Raw genomic sequence first — 15,281 nt, 5'->3', positions numbered from 1 at the left:
ATGGGCAGAGCTAGTTACTAAGATTTATCTTCTTGAAATTGGTATTTTTTTTTTTTTGCCATTGTGTGGTGCTCAAGTTCAAATATTTTGCAGTGATCTAATGACATCTGTATTATGTGCTTCGCCTTTTCAATCTAATAGATGCAAAAACAGTTTCAATAAATTTATATTTTAAAAGAATACAAATTAAGAGGTTCAAATTTTCATGGTTTACACAGTTTGAGTCTTTTGAAACTTACGTAAGCAATTATTATTGAAACTTATACAAAATTAATACAGAGTTTGGATAAAACTGTCATAAAAGCCCTACCATTATCTTATATGTTACATTTTTGATAGAAGACACTTTATAAGCCTAATCATATCTATACTCTTATAGTAAAGAAATACAGTTAATATTGACAGTCAAGAGTTATAAACCAGATAACATAAAGTGAGAAATATTTTTTCCAGATACGGGATCAGATACACTCTTCCACTTCAAGCTTTCATTAGTAAGAAATATTTATTGTTGATGTTCAAAATACAAGTGAAAATCATTGCTATATTTTATTTAAGAGCAATATATAGCAAGCCTCAGCTTCCCCCTTTCTCTTCTTTTGCACCTGTTATCAAAAACTCAAAAGATATTCATTGCCAGTATTTAATGCACCAAAGTACATGATTTACAAATATATGGAATTGTTTAATATTTAGAGATGGGGGTGTATTGGCTCAGCGGTTAAAGACACTGAGCTTATCAGCTGGAAAGGTGACAGCCTGGGTTCAAGACCTGAGCACCACACAATGGGGTGAGCTCCCATTACTTGCCCCAGCTCCTGTCTACCTGGAGTTTGAAAGCATGCAAATACAAGTAGATAAATAGGTACCAATTTGGTTGGGGGGGTAACACTGTTCTGTGTGCCTTTGGAATATAGTCATGCTGGCCACATAACCATGGAAATGTGGCTCGCTAAGAAACAGAGATGAGCACTACTTCCTAGAGCTGGATACAACTAGACAGGGGAAACCTTTATCTAATACTTTGAGAACAAACCAGGGTGTCGGTAGAGAAAAAAGAAAAGTATTAAGAGAAGAAAAATAGGTAAATGGTCCATAAGGAAATGAAAGTACTTCAGATAGTAGACACAATAGGACTGTGCTAACAATTTAAACCAAGTATTTGTAGAATGTGTTGACACAAAGAAAGTAGCCTCTGTGAAGAGCTAAAGTAGCCACATCCCACTGAAAGTTCTTCCAGGACTGGCTGTCCATATGTGCTTGTAGAAATAATACATTTCTGGGGACACTTGTGAAAAGGATTTGTATGCATATACACAGCCAGAGCTGAAGGGAGACTCTGATGCAGCCCAGACCATCAGTCAAGAGGAAGTAGCTGCTTTAATTATACAAAGAGGAGTACTTCACTTAAGTCAACATATACTCTGCAAAGTGTCCTTTCTAACACTTTGAGGACACTTCAAATCTTCAAACGTTATTTATCTACATTGCTTCTATACAGATTTTTACTTCTCTCCAGACGAGATTTATAAGACCTACACATATAAATGGAATTTAAGAATATATTATGGAATATCTCTGTTGCATTAATAAACATATCCTAATATCAAACACTTCCAAGACATTAGTAACATTAAATCAAAGCTAAAAGAGGACAATATATTCTCAAGTATTAATCTCCTACAGTATTTAAAAACACTCATTGTTAGAAAAGCCTAATTGATTTTACAACAAAACAACATTGTAATTCCCTCTTCCAACCCACCCAGCCAACTGATCTAACTTTCTCCCATTTTTTCTCTTCTCTCTAGAAAACAGCAGTATTTACTCCTATTCCATTCTTCCCAACTGTCTTCTTTCTTAGATGGTTCAGACCAGTATTTGCTAGAATAGAAAGGCAGGGTATAACATAATTTAGTCCATTTATTTATGGTCATTGACCTGTACATATCTACCCAGAAAAACATGAAAAGAATAAATAAATAGTAATATGCTTCAGTCTCATTACCAGGAAGTTCTCCAAACTGGGGTTGACTAATTCTGACTTCAGATTTTTATAAAAGTTACAACAGATTTGTAATGTATTATCCTCTCACAATGGGAGCGATGATGTAAATTTGGAAAATATGTTCACTGAACAACTTTATTTATTTTATTTATTTATTAATCAAATTTCCTTATCAAATTTCATATATTTACATATATGAGTAATATTCCTGTTTCTTGATACTGGGATCTCAATGCAAAGTTTAGTGATTTCATATACAGGTAGTCTTCCACTTACAACAGTTCATTTAGTGATCATTTGAAGTTACAATGGCACTGAAAAAAGTGACTTATGACCATTTTTCAAACTTACAATCGTTTCAGCATCCCCATGGTCAGATACTTGGCAACTGACTTGTATTTATGACAGTTGCAGTGTCCCAGGGTCATGTGATTATTTTTTGTGACCTTCTGACAAACAAAGTCAATGGGGAAGCCAGATTCACTTAATAACCGTGTTATTAACTTAACAGCTGCAGTGATTCACTTAACAACTGCAGCAAGAAAGGTCATAAAATGGGGCAAAATTAACAAATGTCTCATTTAGCAATAAAAATGTTGGGCTCAACTATGATCATAAATCAAGGACTATTTGTATACCTTTGCCTTCCTGAGTGAAAATGACTTGAATTTCAAGTATGAACCACGCTCTTGAAGTCACTAATGATAGAAAGATATAAAATACAGTTCAATTCAATCTTTTCTTTAGAAGTCAGGTGCTGAAACTATCTCCAGAGGTGAGATGTTTGCGTAGTGCTCCCATGGCTCCCAGCCTGGAACTGCTGATGCAATCACCTTGCTTTCAATGTGTAGAAGACAAAAAACTTACTCCCTTGCAATCCCTCCCTTTCTAAGCTCTCCGTTCTCAGAGGTGGTGGGGTAGAAGAATGAGGCAAAGAAACTGCCTACAGAAATCACTTGTTTTTCTCCTACCTTCCTCATTGCAAAATGGAGAGACTGGAGAGGAAGAGATTTCAAGAGAGTAAGCTGTTTGAATAGCATACCTGTGGTTCTCAGCCATGGGCTTCCGATGCCATCAAATTACTTTTGATGTGTACAAGATAGTAAGTAGGCACTTGAGCATTTCAAAGAGCAGGGGAGTGGTTAGGAGGCAAACAAAAACCAAAGGTGTGAAATTGAGTATAGTAGTTTTTCTTTTTCTAGTCTGAAAGCATAGTCACAGTCATATGATTTCCCATTCCACTTAGCAGCAGAATTGCTTGTCCCACTTACGTAAGAATTGCCTAGTTATGCTGCTTGGTTTACAATAGAACATGTACTGTATTATTTTACAGCAAACCTAGAACATAAAGTATAAGGCCCTATTTATATAAGCTACAAAAAGAAGGAAGATGCTCAGATTGATACAATTATTTATTACTCAGTACTAGGAAATGCCTGCAATTCAAACACCTTTCATCAGCATACAATTCATTTCAGTAACAAATATTAAATAGTGAAAATGCATAATGCAGTTATATTTTATATTCTCTTTAAACCATATTGGATTACAAAAACAAAACAAAGTTTAGCTGCAAGTAACTAAAAATAATTAATGCCCAATCCACTATCTTTGGCATTAAGATCATGTTACAAAAACTTAAAGGACAAAGAAATGGGTGTGGTTAAGACAAACTGGATTTACTTAATTATTTAATTAATTGTGTGTAGGTCATATGATTACTTCCTATGTATGTAACAATTTTATGTAATGATATTTCGTATTCATAGTAAATTTCCCTAAACATCATTTTCAAATAAGCAATAATAAATATGTTCCAATGACACGTTTTGAAAAGATTCTGAGAGCTGCTATCCACATTTCACAGAAGTCTACATAAGGAAGATTAAAGTTGCCAATAAATGCTACTGAATTCTATGTCATAACTCAAGTTTTAATTGCTCTTTTGTTTTTTATTTTGCATTGTACACTCTTATTTGTCATTCTATATATACTGAATAAGTGCACAGTGAATGATTTAATGTAATTCTCAGTAAAAATATGCCTTTAAAAACAATGCAAACATCAAAGTTTTATCAGAATAAAATGCATGAAATCCTATTTTATAAACTTTTAGTTTAAAATTTGTAACTGATAAAAATATCATATCCACCCAGTGTGCATCCTAATTAAAGAAACTTGCAATCTGATATTCCTGCATGCTGTTCACTAGATCATATAAACTAAATTGAGGAACAAATTGGTTATAATAATTTATCATCCTATTCTAGAAAATACTTTCCTTTAGCAACTTCCTGTAACTGTAAATGTTTTCTTTCTCACTAAAACTTTTCTATAATAAAAAACTGTACCTATATAACGAAGGCTAATTAATTTTTAAAATCCCTAAATTATCTTGAATATAAATTATCTTCAAGGAAACAAACTGTTCAAAAGAAGTATTTGTTAGAATCTACTAATATTATAAAATCTGAATATAATACACCATTTAACTTTATACTTGAAGCGCACATTCTTCTAAAAACAGCCTAAGAAACTCTGCCAAAGCAACAATAGGCAACATTGTGTTACAGACAGATACATTAGTGAAATCTCTACAGTACTGAATCTATTTCTAAAAGGAACAACACTATTTCAATGCTTTATGTTACTTTTAAAGTACTAGAAAAGAAAGGCATATGTCATTGTTTGGTTTAAATAGCAAGTTTATTTGCTATCACAATTCACACACACACACACACAATCTTTATACACACATACATACATTCTGAATACTCATTAAACAACAGGATTTCTGAGTAAATGTGAATATAACTATGCTGTTGTTATTTAGAAAACCAATTTCTAACATTACAGATTACTTAACATTGCTTTTCCCACAAGACAAAACTGAATAATTCCATTATAAATTATCTGTGTTATCAATGGGCATTTATATTTTTGTCTATAAAACATACATTCAGATTATAGACAGCTGTATAAAACAATGCTAGATATATAATCAGTTGTGAAGGTCTATAAGCAAATATAATATGAAATTTATATTTTAATTGTAAAAGATCTAATTCATGACACTAGTTCCCTTAACATATCAATAATTAAAACCATAATTATTCTTTAAGACAAGTATATTTTTGTCTTCCCTTGCTTCTTATAAATAAGAAATGATATGGAAATAAATTTCAAGCTTACCTCATTTTCCTCTTAAAAGACTAAAGTAGTTTAGGAGAATTCCCAAGCACAACAGTTTCATTTTTTAGCAAAACTTACACACATTATATTAGGTTTAATATCATCTACTTGTATATTTGGCTACCACGCACAGAATTGTACCGGATCAGCTAACTCTACAGAGAGCATTATTCTCTCATTTCAGGTAGAGCTAAAGATATTTCCTTCCTCCTTGAGAACAAATTCAAAATTAACCAAAGCCAATTCTGAGTTAGAAGCAAATTTGTCTCAGACCAGCTTTCTACATGCTTCTGTTTATATGACTTGCATTCAGAGGTCGCTCACATCAACAGCTTTTGTCTTTCACCTATGTGATGTGGTGCATGTATTTCAAGACTCTTTTAATGAACCCAGTTCCACAGTTCCTACTTGCCTGCTGTTACTATGGCACATATGCTTTGTATTTTAGAAGCCTTTTAAATTTAAAGGCAAGTAGGAGATCTACACAAACTAGCATTATATTTCATTATAGACAAAGGGTCAGTAACATTAATATTTTTTTAAGATGGTGAGTTTTTTTAAAAAGAGGAGTAGTAGTAATAATAGCAACACCCTATTCCTACTACAGTGTCTCTTATAGAATATATCAGAAATAAAGGAAAGACTGTACTACAGCAATCTACTGAAAATCCAATTGAAATAGCAAATTAACATTTGAATTTACAAATGAGCAGAATAAAATGCATACAAAGGGTACAATAATTTTATTTCCTCAATATCACTGTTGTATTACTTTTCATTTATCCTTTCAAAAACACAAATATAAATTCAGCAGTCTGATGAGTATTTATAAATATGTTGGGGTACAATATAAAAACCCATATTGAAAATATTATGTAAAAAGATTAAAATTCTTGAGACTATTGAAAGTTATATACATAAAATGTTTATAAAGTAACAATTCAATACTAGTAATATTAGTCAATATAAATGTATATACTTACCACTCTATTGTCATGCATAAAGCAGACAGGAATAAATTTATAGTCAAAGGACAAAAAAAAACCCCTCTATATACAAACATGCTCAATATTATTCTTCAATAGACATTTGAAACTGAAGATGGCACTCTCTCCAAACTTAGATACAAGTTTGCTACTAGGGAATAGTGTTTGAGTGAAAGTTACACCTGCAGATCACTGCCAGCACAATCTCCCAATACAAGTAACATTTAAATGACAGCAGCTTGCAGTTGTAAAAGCTAATAAGTATGATTGATGACTTGGATTAAAAAGCTATCTAAATAGATTAGGATATTTGTGCAATCATTTGACAGTTCCAAGCCTTTATTATTAGAAAGAATTGCCAGGACCAAATGTATCATTAATAATAGTTAAATTTAGGGCTATTTTCCATGTCATTATTTGTAATGTGTTTTAGTGAAATAATAATAGCAAGAACAGCAGTTGCATGACAAAACATAGAATACAGCTATCTAATTATGTCCTTAAAAATAATTTACAGTGTTTGAAACTATGGAAATATTAAAAATATATGAAAGACAAACCTCCCCCCCTTTTTTTGCTTTAATTTATATGCTGCCCTTCTCCGGAGACTCAGGGCGGCTTACAATTGAAAGTGCCTTTCAATTTTTTAAATGTTTTTGCTCATCTCCTAGTGAATGCCATTATGCTAAATTAAAAGTCTTTTTCTGTTTTCAGAAAATTTTGAAATCAATAACAGCAAATTTCCAGTTGCTTAAATTATAGCTTCATAATTATCCATGAAAAATTAAATATGCTTGCCAAACAGATGAAAATAAGTGCTGACCCAAATCCAATACTATGATGGATTAATTTAATTAATGTAATCCAGCATTAAAACAGCAGTTTAAAAAGTCTTCAATAAATATAATACATTAAGGATTTTTTAAAATCCTTTTGTGTAAGACATGAATTTGTTTTAGCTGACATATAAACTGAAACAAAATAGAGTTGGAAGTATATTGCTTAATCCTATGAACATAATGACAAATATCACTAATATGTTTTTACATATTAGAAGACCTAAACAAACATTTTACTAGGATTATTCTATATTGTGTACATTTAAATCCATATAACTGTAAATATGGGGCAAACCTTACCCACTTGGCCTTATCTGAACTTTGCTCAAATAGGAAGCAACACGACAATACAATACTATAGCCTAAGGGTACTAGTTTTCCTCTGCTGATGGAAAGCTTATATCAGTTGAACAGAGATAAGGGCCATTTTTTTCAATCTCCCTCTTACCTGTAGCTGCTAATGATGCCTTCTTCCCAAGATTTTGAGAGCCCACTCCAATACAGTAGATATATGGAGGGAATGCAGAAGAAGGGGGTGTTTAAAAGAGTTCAATCCCCCACTTTTTTTTTTTGCATTTATCTATGTGTTATATTTCTCAACATCCCAATCTATTTTACAGCCCTAGAAATTACTTCAACTAAATGGCTGAAGAATAATTTAAAGGTCAAAGACTTAATAAAATTTGACAACTGTAATTTATATGAGAGTGGGATATAATATATGCTACAAACAGAATGAGTAAAGCTAAAGGTTCCCCTCGCACATATGTGCTAGTCATTCCCGACTCTAGGGGGAGCTGCTCATCTCCATTTCAAAGCCAAAGAGCCAGCGCTGTCCGAAGACATCTCTGTGGTCATGTGGCTGGCATGACTAAACATCAAAGGTGCACAGAATCTTTTTACCTTCCCACCAAAAGGGGGTCCCTATTTTTCTACTTGCATTTTTTACGTGCTTTCGAACTGCTAGGTTGGCAGAAGCTGGGACAAGTATCGGGAGCTCACCCCATTACACGGCACTAGGGATTCGAACTGCAGAACTGCCAACCTTTTGATCGACAAGCTCAGCATCTTAGCTACTGAGTCACCACATCCCTAACAGAATGAATATCTTTTGCTAAAGTTTCAGGATCAAGTACGCAAAACTTCTGTATACCAAATTTGTTCTTCCACAAAGTAACTTTGATGTGCTGAATAATTTAGAATGTAATAAGCAAATAATTCAAATCCTCACTGCTATTACTGAAGGATATAAAATATGTAGTTAAACATACTTGCTGATGCTCAGGCTTCATTAGAGTGAAGTGAAATGATTTTGACCACATTTGATAGTTATATTTCAACATGTAAACCTGTTGGATAAGTTTCTAATTTAAAGATAGATATGTGTCACATCTTAGTTATTTAACAAGATAACACTTGAGTTACAAACCATTTCGATCTGCTTCTTTCTTAAGAGAGACATATAGCTACTCTTTGAATGCCAAAATTTCACTTTTATATTGCATTAGACAGAACACCAAGATCCTATTCAGTTTATTTTTGTGATCGTATGAGGTATGCATACACAATATACATCAGTGCAAAAATTTATGACTCAAAGACTGATTTCTGAGATCACAATATTCAGTAAGAGTTCAGGTTAAGAACCGAGATATTAAATTCATTCATTCATTCATTCATTCATTCATTCATTCATTCATTCATTCATTCCTCTCCCTCCCTTCCTCCCATATTTATTCATTCATTCATATTTAATATAGCCCATCTCACTTTTATGTGATTCTGGGCATTCATAATGATTGGTGATTTAATTGCTGTATTTTTAATTGTTAGTTTTTTATGATTGTTCTTTTATTGTACACTTCCCGTTATTAAATGAATCTGTGAAAAGAACAGCTATATAAATATAATAAATAAATAAATATAAAACAAATAATATTAAAAAAATAAAATAAAAATAGAAACACATAGTAACTGAGCATAATTTAATCTATCATCATCAACCAGAAGGTGGGCTCTAACTCATGCACAGAGTCCCAAGATTGAGCACAAAGCCATATTTCCAAGACTTTCCAAAAGGCCAACAGGGATAGCTAATCTAATCTCAGAGGAATTATGCTTCAAAGGGAGGGTGCCACAGCAGGAAAGGCTCTCCTTCTGGGCTCTGCCGGAAAACACTCCCTAGCCAACAGTTAAGGAGATTGGGTAGGATGGGTAGAAGCAAATATACTTATATTATTACTACTTCTGGAAAAGTAGCTAAAATAATAATTTATGACTTAAATATATACAATGTTTCTTAAATTCCATATTCAGTGGCAGCACATCAGGAGACTGTTTTTACAAACTAGATGAAAAAGGCTGAATATGCCCCTTATTTTTATTACAAAGGATACTAAAACCCATTTCAGCATGAATTTATTTTTACAAAGTAATTCTCTACCCTCTGATATGGCTATAAAGTGATTTACCCAATTCAACAATAAGACTGTATATACACACACGTGTATGTATAACATATATATAGGTAGTCAGTCCTTGACTTATGACCACAAACAAGTTCAACATCTCTTGTCATTAAGCAAGGCATTTTTTACATTAGCTGTGCCCCATTTTAGAAGGTTTTTTTGCCATAGTTGTTAAGCGAATCACTTCAATTGTTAAGTGAACCATATAGTAGATAAATGAATCTGGATTCTCCCATTCACTTTGCTTGTAAGAAGTTGACTGAGCAGGTTGCAACTGGTGAGCACATGACCCCGTGCAATGAGTACAGTGCAACCATCATAAATACATGCCAATTGCCAAGATGCTGCAACAGTTGTAACTGTGAGAACAGGTTATAAGTTTTTTTCAGTGCCATTGTAACTCTGAATGACTAAATACATGGTTATAAGTTGAGGACTATCTGTACTAATGATACATATTGCCATTATGTTATAAATTGAGAAGAAAAATAAGGGCACTCACAGATAAGCATTACATAAGTAACAACTGCTACAAGAAAAAAAGAATGAAAACAATTTATAGTCTCAATAATTTTTTATATGGGAAATGTACCATAAAGTACAATATATCACACTACGTAAAACACATTGCAAAGAACGGGAGAATAAGATACCATTACTTTTCACCTCTTTTCCCTTCGTTCCCCCATGTTCTCTCAACCGTACTATGGAGATACTCTAAGTCAGTGATGGCTAAGGTTTTCTGGACTGAGTGCCTGAATGAGCATGTGCATACCTGAACCCCCAAAATGCAACATGCATGCGGCCCCTGTGCCTGCACTCTGGCATACATGTGTGGGCATGGCCCCCCCGAATGTCCCCACACATGTACGCCAGAGACCCAATGACCAGCTGTGGGAAGCACATGAACATGCGTGGCAGATCTGAAGTGGGGTGACGGTTCATGTACCCAGAGAGGGCGCTGCATGCCACCTGTGGCACACGTGCAATAGCTTCGCCATCACGGCTCTAGGTACATTCAAGTCCTAAAGGGTTTGAGATAGATTTCAACACATGGCTTCAGGTTTCCCTAATAACAGAGAACTCTTTTAACCTGTAAGAAGCTACAGCAGATCAAAACAAACCTGAAGGATTTATGCCAAAGAAAAGTAGGTACTTTCTTTAGATTCTGCACAGATAAAGTAAAAGGAAGGGCCCCTTCCCTCATCAAATTTAGTCCATTGCTCAGTGTAGGAATCTCAATAAAATGTGCCCTGCATTTGGTAATATACTGTACCTTTTATTTAAATATATGAAGTCAAGGGAAGCACACCATTCTACTAGTAATTGTCTTCCCTTTCAACCATTAATATGTAGACTTCTTACCAATCAGCCAGAATCACCATATGGCCACTCTTAAAACTAGATATGAAACAACAGAGAAAGGACAAACAACATAGTACAAGGACACAATTTTTTTTTCTATAAATGAACAGAGCAATCCATGGATATGATAAAAAAAGGTCAAATTGGAGTATTATACTGCACAATGCCAGCGATACATATCTTGATAATGTCAATCAGATTGTTATTATTATTTCAATTTTCTATTGAAAATTATTTCAATAGAAATAATTATTTCAATTTTAAAATTTAACATATTTCATGTACACTATAATCTATAGTGTAAAGCACCATGGATCTTGTGCTTTCTACTGCAACATAAATAGAATTAACAAACATTAACAGCTGGGTCCCTATATTTAACGTGCTACTCTATTTCTCAACATCCATGAATAAAAAAAATTTCTTTAACAAAATGATGTCAATCTGAGCCAGATGAACCAATCATGTGATTCAGTATAAATAGCTTCCATGCTCTCACAAATATGTAACTGTGGGGATAATTAAATGTGACCTAAGATAGTTGATTTTAAAAATAGAAAACATTTTACATCATTAATTAAACTTGTTAATCAATGATGGATTTTTCATCCAAAAACATAAGGCAACCAATATGTTATTTGATCATTTAAACTCAAATTTATTTAAAAGGTAGGTGGCATAAGATGTAATAATATCTGCATTGTCACTCTTAACTGAAGGACCTTTTGGTTTTGTCCAGTTTCTGATTATATAAGACAGATAGGAAGCTGGAGTCTCCCAGATATTACATAAATATTGATTTGTTTTAAAAATGAATATCCTGGCATCATACTGAAATTCTTGATGGATAAATATCAGTTGCCTTAGATAGCGTGGCTAAGAGCGAAGCATAACTGCATAATAAATATCATTCAAAATGACCTGGTACAAGTCAAAGAAACTAAATTTATAAAATTATGCAAAAGACTTTAAATTCAGTATAGAATCTTCTGAGTTCCCAACAGGCACTTTGAGACAGAAATGGGTTGTTTTAACTATTCTAGAAGTGTTTTAAGTCAATATTTCCCATTTTTAATACACCTCTACAGACATATTTAGTTCCTTTTTCAGTCTTTTTAGTCATGAATACTTTTTTGGAAGCTGAAACTAAATACCGGATATTAATCAAAACTCTTTTGACAGAGTTATGAAGTAATATTGGTAATGCTGCTCAGCCCATCATAAAAAAATACAGATACTTTCTGGTCACAGAATTCCCATGTGTACCCAAATTTAAATTTCTATTTGCTAAATTAATTTTGCATATACATATATATTTGCTACAGACAGAGAAATACATATTTGTTACAAATATATTGCTTTTAGGCATTGCTATATGATAACAATCTACTTCTGTTTTCAAATTCAGCCAGAACAACTTGAAATAAAAAGATTACTTAAATCTGACATAATTATGAGACTGAACATGTTGGTAGTTGATTTATGCTTCAGGGAGGAAGATATGCAACAAATAAATAGATTTTTTTATTTATTAAATTTAAATATCTCACCAATAAGGTGACTCTTCACCTTATAAGACTCTACCTCCACCTCATTTGTATCTCCTTGACATCTTTAAATTAAGACAATTTTAATATTACTATTTATTTTAATATTTTATCTCATTGCTTTCACATTGGTGTAGGCCACCTAGTGTCACCTCAAGGAGAGGGAAGTGGCATATAAATAAAATAGAAACAAGCAAACAAAAATACACACGTTAAGTAATGAGCAATAATAGTTTCATGTTCATAAAACTCATACATTTGAATTTATCCTGAAGATGAAGTGAAGATGTACTTAGGTAAGAGTACAGATAGTCCTTGCGTACCACCTACTTCTTCAGAGACCTTTGAAAGTTACAAACAGTATTAACAAAGAAGATATAGGACTATTTTTAAAATCAACTATCTTAGATAGTGACTGTCCCTGCAGTCACATGATTATGATTCAGATGGTTGGTTACTGGCAGGCAATTACAATGGTTATAGCATCCTATGGTCACATGATCACCATTTACCACCTTCTCAGCCAGTTTCTGATAAGCAAAGTTAGTAAGAAAGCTGGCAGGAAGTCGAAAGTCCCAGTCACATGATATTGCATTTAACGATTTGCTAATGCTAATGACTGCAGCTAGAACTGCCATTATAGATAGCATGGTCATGTGACATTGCACTTAATGACAATGCTACTTAGTGATGGTGTTGCCAGTCCCAGTTGTGATCCAATAAATGGTACTACAGGCAATTCTCAACTTATAACTTGTCACTTAATAACTATTGAAAGTTACAACAGCTCAGAAAGGGTGTTTTATGGTCCATGAAGCACTTCTGGCCATAGTAAAATGTCACGCCACTCCAGTCCTCCTGTGGTTATATGATTATGATATGGGTGCCAAACTTCTTATGATCCTTTGATCACCATTTGCAATCTTATCTGCTGGCTTCCCCAGAAAGTCAAAGGAGAAGTTGGCAGGGAAGATTGCAACATGCTGTCCCTGCCAAAGGATTCCTTTCCTCCATGGACAAGGGGATGGATGTCGTAAATCCTAGAATCAAAACCACGTAAAGTATTAATACCACTTTATAAAGCCATGGTAAGACCGCATCTGCAATACTGCATCCAGTTTTAGTCACTACATTACAAAAAAGATGTTGAGACTTTGGAAAAAGTGCAAAGAACAACTAAGATGATTAAAGGCCTGGAGGCTAAAATATTTGAAGAATGGTTGGAGGATTTGGATTTGGCTAGTCTAGAGAAAAGAAAGACTAGAGCAGGAGTCTGCAACCTTAAACACTCAAAGAGCCATTTGGACCCGTTTCCCACAGAAAAGAAAACACCGGGAGCCACAAAACCCTTCCCGTGCCTGACTGTTTCTTGAGTGGCCACAAAACTAGCATATTTGGTTGAATTAAACATTCTGTTTTCTTCTGAAACTTTTCTTTTCTTGGATTTATCCATGGTTGGCCTACCGGAGGTTGAAAAGTTCAATAAATTGCATGCCAGCGGGTGTCGCAGATTGGTGGTTGTGACGCATATTTTGAGTGACAGGGAGCCACAGCAGAGGGATGAAAGAGCCACATGTGACTCCAGAGCTGCAGGTTGCTGACCCCTGGACTAGAGGGACATATAGCAGTATTCCCTCTGGTATCTGTCAGACCATCTGCAACCAGCAACAGCTCCCCATCGTCCAGTGTGTTCTCACAGGGAGGGCCTACTCAGGGTGCCGTCAGCTAGACAATGTCGACTGGCGACCCCCAGAGGTAGAGCTTTCTCTGTGGGTGCACCCACCCTTTGGAATCAACTCCCCCGGGGGTTCCGGTTGGCCCCTGACCTTCGCACTTTCCACCGTGAACTAAAAACATGGCTGTTTAAATTGCCCAGCCTGGACTGATAGGGTTTTGATTTTTAATGTATTTTAATATACGTTTAATATGTATTTTAACATGCTTCTTACTTGGATTGAGATTGTATATCTTAATTGTTGTGAGCCGCCCTGAGTCCTATGGAGATAGGGCGGCATATAAATCTAATTAATTAAAATAACTAACTAACTAACTAACTAACTAACTAACTAACTAACTAACTAACTAAATAAATAAATAAATAAATAAATTCATTCCAGTATTTGGGAGGCTGCCACAAAGAAGAGGGGGTCAATTTATTTTCCAAAGCATCAGAAGGCAGGACAAGAAACAATGGATGAAAACTAATCAAGGAGAGAAGAGCCTTGTTAGTACAGTGGTCTAAGGCACCCTGTTATTAAGCTGGTTATTAAGACCAGCTGCCTGCAATTACTGCAGGTTCACCAAGGCTCAAGGTTGACTCAGCCTTCCATCCTTTCTAAGGTAGGTAAATTGAGGACCCAGTTGTGGGGGCAATAAGCTGACTTTGTATAAATATATACAAAAGGATGAAGGCTATTGCTGAGCACATTGTAAGCCGCCCTGAGTCTCCGGAGAAGGGCGGCATATAAATCAAATTAAAAAAAAAAAAAGGAAAGAAGCAACCTGGAATTGAGGAGAAACTTCCTAACAATGAAGACAATTAACCAATGGAACAGCTGGTCTTCAGACCTTATGGGTGCTTCATCATTAGAGATTTTTAAAAAGAGACTGGACAGTCACTTGTCTGAAATGGTATATCCCTTCCAGCTCTATTCTGATTCAGGTTGCGGAAACAAAACCCAAATCTTCAGGATCCCCAGTTCATTTCTCCAGCCTAGCGCAGAAATTCTTCTCCCCTGCATGTGCACTGAAGAAACAAGGCAGGGATTGTGAAGATCCAAGCTTCATTTCTGTAGCCTGAAAAGGATCCACCCCTGTGCATTTAGGGGAGGAGAAAACTCTTGAGAGGGGCAGCAGCTTGCACTCTCAGCTCTAGG

At 34.5% G+C, this 15,281-nt stretch overlaps 1 protein-coding gene across 9 annotated transcripts in view; it reads right to left on the bottom strand.

Moving 5' to 3' along the window:
* The window catches only part of EYA4 (EYA transcriptional coactivator and phosphatase 4), a 101,568-nt gene that overhangs the window by 57,096 nt on the left and 29,191 nt on the right, over nucleotides 1-15,281 (bottom strand). The gene's annotated exons all lie outside the window — the stretch shown is intronic.

Source organism: Pantherophis guttatus, chromosome 1 (assembly GCF_059756535.1).
Source record: "Pantherophis guttatus breed Tessera chromosome 1, ASM5975653v1, whole genome shotgun sequence".
Lineage (NCBI taxonomy): Eukaryota > Metazoa > Chordata > Lepidosauria > Squamata > Colubridae > Pantherophis > Pantherophis guttatus.
The sequence above is the reverse complement of the archived record's forward strand: the minus strand, read 5'-3'. Positions and strand labels throughout refer to the sequence as shown.